The sequence below is a fragment of the Pseudonaja textilis genome, chromosome 2 (genome assembly GCF_049901715.1).
Source record: "Pseudonaja textilis isolate UNSWEBS1 chromosome 2, rPseTex1.2, whole genome shotgun sequence".
NCBI classification, from domain to species: Eukaryota; Metazoa; Chordata; class Lepidosauria; order Squamata; family Elapidae; genus Pseudonaja; species Pseudonaja textilis.
This window is the reverse complement of record NC_141991.1, coordinates 86,591,011-86,597,877: the sequence shown is the minus strand read 5'-3', so window position 1 is coordinate 86,597,877 and position 6,867 is coordinate 86,591,011. Positions and strand designations below refer to the sequence as shown.

The 6,867-nt window shown below is 35.7% G+C and overlaps 1 long non-coding RNA gene across 1 annotated transcript; it reads right to left on the bottom strand.

Annotated features, from left to right (window-relative positions):
* Positions 1 to 211: 211 nt before the first annotated feature.
* On the bottom strand, positions 212 to 5,184 carry LOC148126955 (uncharacterized). Its single transcript, XR_015741435.1, has 3 exons — positions 5,071 to 5,184; positions 2,020 to 2,167; positions 212 to 452 (listed from the first exon to the last, which is right to left on the bottom strand). It is a non-coding gene; the product is annotated as an uncharacterized LOC148126955 (long non-coding RNA).
* Positions 5,185 to 6,867: the final 1,683 nt, after the last annotated feature.

Genomic DNA, 6,867 nt, shown 5'->3' with positions numbered 1-6,867 from the left:
AACACACTTTCATATTACGTATATTTAGGTTGCTACCCTCAAAACTTTCTCAGTGACATGAATATCATGGGTTACTCATATGTTTTTCATGATACCTATCTGTTCCCAGTCAGTTCAGTAGTTTCACTAGTCCAGAGTTCCTATCATGAACAAAATGTCTACAGTAAGAAACAATAGGAGAAAAAAAATACTTCATATGATTTTTGCTGTCACTCGGGTTTATTAGTCTAGTAGAGCCCATCTTACATGGACATCAAAAATCAAGTTATGTATGTATTTTACTATGTATTGATTCTGAATTTATGTTATGAGCAGGTTCTGAATGATGTAAAAATTGCCAAAAGTATTTCCGTTACACAGCATTTGAATATCCTTGTAAAGGTTCTTTCTCCAGTGTTATCTTCTCTGATAACTGCCAGAAAGATCTTAACAAGTTGGTTTTGTATAATTGCCTGTAAAAGAAGCAGAATAAGCCTTACATTGAAAGCATAACAAGGATTATCTCGGCAAAATTGGAAAGTTCTGTCGGGCAGGTATTGCAACAGAAATATAAGGAGTTATGAGGAAGTAACAATATTGTAGAAATCAATTACATACTCCATAACTGAGTCAGAAGCCCTTGCTCAGGTGGGGCAATTCTACTATGCAGCCAAGAGAATAAAGTCATTACTTGGGAGAAGCATCCCAAACCCTATTCATGGATTTTAATTCAGAGGAGGCAATTTAGGATGGCAATTAATTATTATATAGAAAGTGAGAAAATATCATTTAAAAATAAAATATATATTTTTGTAAACACAGGCACTTTGTATGATTTACAGTTGCAGAAAACAATTTAAATGTATCTCATGAAATACAAGTCTATCTTGAATATCTTTGAGTGATAAGATATTATTGTGTTTTGAAATGTCTGATTTTGATTTTCTTCATTCAGTAATATTATTGTTGTGCTAATATTTTTCCAGTGTTGAAAAAAACACTTAAATTTCTCTTTGTTGTTTCAAAAACAAAAAGAAAACAAAAAGAAATGAGCATAATAGATTAGTGACTGTTCAAAGTTATGGCAGACTTCCTTGGGCTACTTACAATCCAGTTTCAAAGTTATGACAGTCATCCTCTCCTCTGCCATTACATTATTGCACCATTTTGTACTCTGTTGTGCTTCAACATCTATAGATATGTAGTGTAAATTTGCTAAAGTAGCCATTTGGATGTCACTTTCAATGTGTAGCATTATGTCATTCTTTGTAGCAAATAGGGAATATTTTTGGGAAAGTTGGAAGGCATCATTTCCATCAATATTATGACCAAGAAATAGAGAAATATGATATACAAAGCATTTATTTTTACTTTACTGGCTGAGAAAAATCAAATGCACCTTCTTATTGGGGTTATTATTATTATTATTTTTTAAAATCAGAACTTAGAATCTGACAGATGTCTTATCTACTCACAATAGGAATTCTAAAGTCATCCTGCCACATCAATTTCTAAATGTTCATATTAACTTCAGGAATAATGTACTATGGGATAGTCATTCTACCAATAGCTGACATTCCGTTCAGTGGGATATATCTTTTCATGTTACATCTGAAGCAGAATTTTTATTTCTTGAGAAATAAAGTGTCATCTATGCTCTTATTTATATTATCATATCTTCTAACATGAAAGAATTGCATAGTAGGATTTCTGGCCTTATCAAATGTTGCTGAAGGATTTCTCCTTTCTTTTCTGATTCATGTGTATATAAACTAATTATATTAGTATATAAATATACCAATATAAGTATATTAGTATATAAACTAATTAGAGTTTCGAAAAACGCTTGGAGCTCTTATAGAATTAATAATGCCAGAATGCCCAGAGGAACTTTTGATTTATCTTTAGATGAATTATCTATATAGTCCAAGGTGTTTCATCTGATTTTAGAAGAAACTTAGGGTTGTTGTCTTTTTGTTTTTATTTTTATGTAAAGCTCACACTTTGTGTATTTACAAAACAATTCTGGATAAGCATTACCTGAAACGGCACCCTGATCCTTGATTGTTTAAAAACATCTTTCAGGTTGCTGGCGCAGGCTGGCTGTAAGAAAACATTGATGATTATATTTGTATCGTAATATTGCCATTTTTGCCGGAGGGAGAATCCAGTTCTCCTAGAAGGGTGACTAAGAGAGAGGAGTTCAGTCTTATCAGATTAATGACTCACAGGGTTCATCACTTTGCAAATGTATGACTCTTACTTTTTGATTCATGGATTTTTCATTCTTTTCCTAGAATGTAATTTGTAACATGTGGTCAGGCAGTGACACATGTTATGCAGGCTTAATATATAAAGAAAAACGTAAACTCATATTCTCTGACAGGTATTGAGAGATACACTTCAGTTCAGATAGCGTTGGCTAAAAAAGACGAAATGAGACATAACTATAAGATGATTCAGTGAATATTTAACTTCATTTTGTGAGCCTGGAGTTAAATATGTCTCTCCCAACAAGAGCTTTTTCTCTTCTAGCTTTTATGTATTCAGTCGATGACTGAAATCTCAGTAGTTCTGATATATCATCACCCTTTTTTCCCCCTCCAGTAGTGTTTTGGCATGATATACAAAACAAGTTATGAAGATTTTTCTAATATAGGGGAGAAGTGATATGAAACACTTTATTACAGAGAATCAAGGAGTATTAATATAACATGTTCAGACTGTAAATGTTGATGCATAATTATTTACCACTAGACCTTCCACTTTTTTTCTTTTTACCATAGACTATTTTTATGCCTGTAATAAAAACTGCTTCTTGTATAAGCTGAACACGCTGAAGCTGTTTACTAAACATAAGATGCGTAATAAAAACAATACATGGAAAACAATATCCAGTAGAAAGAAAGCAGGAAAGGAAAACAAAACCAGAAAGAAAAACAATTGATCCAACATTAACACAGAGGAAATATTGGGGTTTTCAACAAAGGTTATTAGATGCAGTAGAATCTCCCTTAATAATCACTGGGGTCCATCAGATCTGTAACTATGAATATTACTGATGAGTTATCAGGTCCAAAGTTCGTATAGATTCTTACAGAACATAAGCCACCTTAATTCTGGCTTGGAAGCTAATTAGCATCCTATACTGTTGCTTTTACTCAGTCCACTTAACAACTTAGACACCTTTTGTAACTATACTAAATGCACTGGTAATTACACAAACATTAGTTTACCATAATCTAGGTATGAAATTGCAAGTGGATGGACATGATAAGCTGGACTGTTTCTGCGTAGGAAAGCTTATAATAGTTCCTAGTCATGGGAATGATTGGCGCTTTCAATGATACCCATAGCAGGGGAGATCAAAATGATCAAGATCATTGTTCTGACATGTCTTTTCACATGTTTGTTTGACACAACAAGCATATAAAAGTGGTTAGGCTTTGATTTGCACAGTTGCAATCATCTTTTCTTCTTAAATCTATTCTGTGGATTCCTGTGGAAATGAACTTGGGCACGTTGTCAAACTAGGTATTAGCTGTTCCTGACAATGATTTCCTCAAAAACAGGCATATTTCCTAATTTGTGCTCTGGTGAATCAACCATCACAAGGTCTACATCTTATTGATCCATTCTCAATTCATCGATTCTCATTGTCCTAATCTCTGCATCATTTATAGTTCCTTATATTAGTGTCTCTTTGAATGAGTTGGAACACTTCTTCCAAGTTGGGCTCAGTGGCTCTTTATGAAATAGGCTGTCAGATGCCTCTATTTCTCAATTGTTGACATCAACTCTCCTTCCACCCATTTCCCACCCTCCTCCTAATAGTCTCTTACTTATACTTTCTGTCAGCCTCTCCCCCCATTGAATGCAGTTAGAGCTAAAGATAAGAGGTATGGTTTACCTAGAGTACTTTCCCTCTACCTCTTTTTATAACTTGTTCATATGGCCTCTTCATTATTCTCAACTTTCTCAGAACTACTGGCCTTTTGTTTTCTCAGATTAATTTTTTGTCTTCGCCAAGCTTTTTACAAATCATGATAAACTAAGGCAGGGGTCTTCAAACTTGACACTTTAAGACTTGTGGACTTCAACTCCCAGAATTCCTCCTCCTGTCATGTTAGCCCAGGAATTTTGGGAATTGAAGTCCACAAGTTTTAAAGCTGCCAAGTTTGAAGACTCTTGGACTAAGGTAATGCTGTGCCACTGCACAATCCAGCCACTCCACTCTGGTTTCAGGCAGAATTATAATCAGTTGTATTCATGGTAATATAACTATATGTGAAAGCACAATGCAAGCAGATATCAACAAGAAAATATCATTTATGGCCTTTAAGCCAATGGTGTATTGCAGATACCTTGAAAAAATAATACCTGCATTTTGCTTAAGATCAGGACAAATTTAAGTAACCATTAGATGCTGAATTTTTATGAGTGAACATTTAAAAATGAAATTATCCATTTGCATCATAGAGCAGTACAGTCTAGAATTCAAGTATTTTGTTCCTGGATTGAATCTGACATTTGGAATGTTCCAGTAAACAACAAGGAAAAAAAACTCTTTACATAGGTGATACATTAAAGTTTGTGGAAAGTATCCTGATTCTGGTACAGAACAGGTTATAACGTGACCATAGACATATACATTAGCTTACGATATATTTAAGATTTTAAAATATGAGAGAGAAATTCAATACTTTTAAACACAGAAGGTTTTCAGCAATTTTAGTACGTATGTGTGTATAAATGGAGGCAGAAAAGAAACTCTCTGTGACTTGGTTCACACATTGTACCAACCCAAGATGTGATTTGTTTGGTTTTCACATTCAGTGCTTGGTTAACTGAGCTATTTAGACTTGTAAACTTGGTTTATGGCTTAGAAATATTGAGCAATTCAGTTAATTATTTACTAACGCAGGAATTTCACTGCTTCATTTTCTTCATGTTGGCAATCTCCCTTGAAAGCATGAACATTACTCTATTAATGACTTCCGTGTCTTAATCCTTTTTAAGTAGAACTTATTGTCAACTTCAATTCTAATTATCATTTCCTAATTTCCAGCATACTGATTAGTTTTTGCTTACCTCATTTAAACTCTTCTTAATGCTCATTCTGGCACAGCCTGTGATGGTTTAAAGAGCTGCACCCCAATGGAATGCAGGGAAATTCCTGTTTCTTATCTCATACTTCCTAGACAACTCACAACTTACTAAACAATGTAATGACGGAGGGTCTTATCTCAGAACCTTTTGCTTCAACAGGATAAAAAGGGAGCCAGATCAATGTTCTTTTTGTGAATTCCTTGGTTTTTGAAGAAAATGACCTTTAAACATCATTATTTACTTCCTAAAAAGGGTTCCCATATCATAACTCAACTTGGAGCTCCAAAAATTGGCTGAAAATGCAGGTGTTGTTTTGAACTTCTACAATTTAATCTTTGCTCTACAGTTGCGTTACCACAAATTCCTCCCTACAATCCCATTTTAGAGCTAAGAGAACCTAGATTATACTAAGGGTACACTTTTTGTTAACACAGTAGCATTAATTTAAGGATGGAGATCCTTAAGAAGGATAGTACTGGTATTCTATTGTTACTAGGCAGAATTTCAGCCACCTAGTTTTTTAGTGAGGAGGATCGGAGCATTTAATTTATTTGATAAAGATGTATTTAACTTTCCTATAAAAGTCACTAGTAATCAATTCTTTCCTTTCATCTAAAACTTTGGGCATAGAATTAAAAATGAAAAGCAAAAACATCCTCATGTTATTTTAGTGGTTTTGATCTGGACAGGTGCTAATAATGACTATAATTTCAATAATATTTAGACCAAATATCCAGCCATTCAGCTCCTCCTGCTCTGCTATGCTCCAGATTCCTAAAATTCTGAACCAATATACTCTTTGAACATACCCACCTTATCTGGGAATTGAAGGCCCAGCACATCTGCGGGCATAGGTCTTGGAAGACAAATCTAAAAATTTTAAATTCTCCTACTGAAATAAAGGATATTTACACAATACTGTAGTCATACTGTATCTGCTATCTTGGCATCTCATTCAAAGACTTACCAGTTTCACAAAGGCAAGGTGGAAGTCCAGAGGGGAGCTGCATTTTCCTCCTTCTTTCCTTCCCCCTTTCTCCCTCCTATTCTGCTATTGTCTTTCATGGTAAATGTTGTTAGGGTGAATACCTAGGTCTAATTCGCACCATTGCCATTAAAGTTCTGTGACATTCTACCCTTGGAAGTCATCCTTGTTTCCATCTCATTCAAACATTGCTTCATAGTTTATATTTTGCTCTTCAAACTCACCTCATTCTTTCTGAGAATCTCATCAACTCTATGTCCAGCCATGTCTCAGTTTTCCCTTTAGGCCATTCAGGCCAAAAATGAGGCCTGGGGGAGCTGAATGTGGCCCCCTGGGCTTCATTTTTGCTGGCAGAGGGTTTCAGGAGACAGTCCAGGCCAAAAACGGGGCTGGCAGAGGGCTAGCAAAACAAACTAAAAGCAAAACAACGCAAAAGGAGATGCCCTTTTGCATTTGAGCATCCAAAAAGGGACAGAAAAGGAGAAAGTGAAAGGAAAAGACAAAGAAAAAGAAGGAAAGATGGGAAGGAAGAAGAAAGGAGAAGCAAAAGGGAGGGAAAAAGAAGAAAAGGAAGGAAGGAAAGTCTTGCCTTAGCACTTGGCCACCAGCAGACGGCAAGGCTCTTCTAGAGGACCCTCTTCCTGTTTTCACCTTCCTCCACTGGAGACAGTGGATCCTCCCAGCCCTGCCCAGGCCACCACAGGTGCCCCTGGCATGAGTGATGTCAAGCTGGCCATGTCCACCCCGGCCACAGCCCCCCGACCCCACTAGGTTAAACACAACCCTGATGCGGC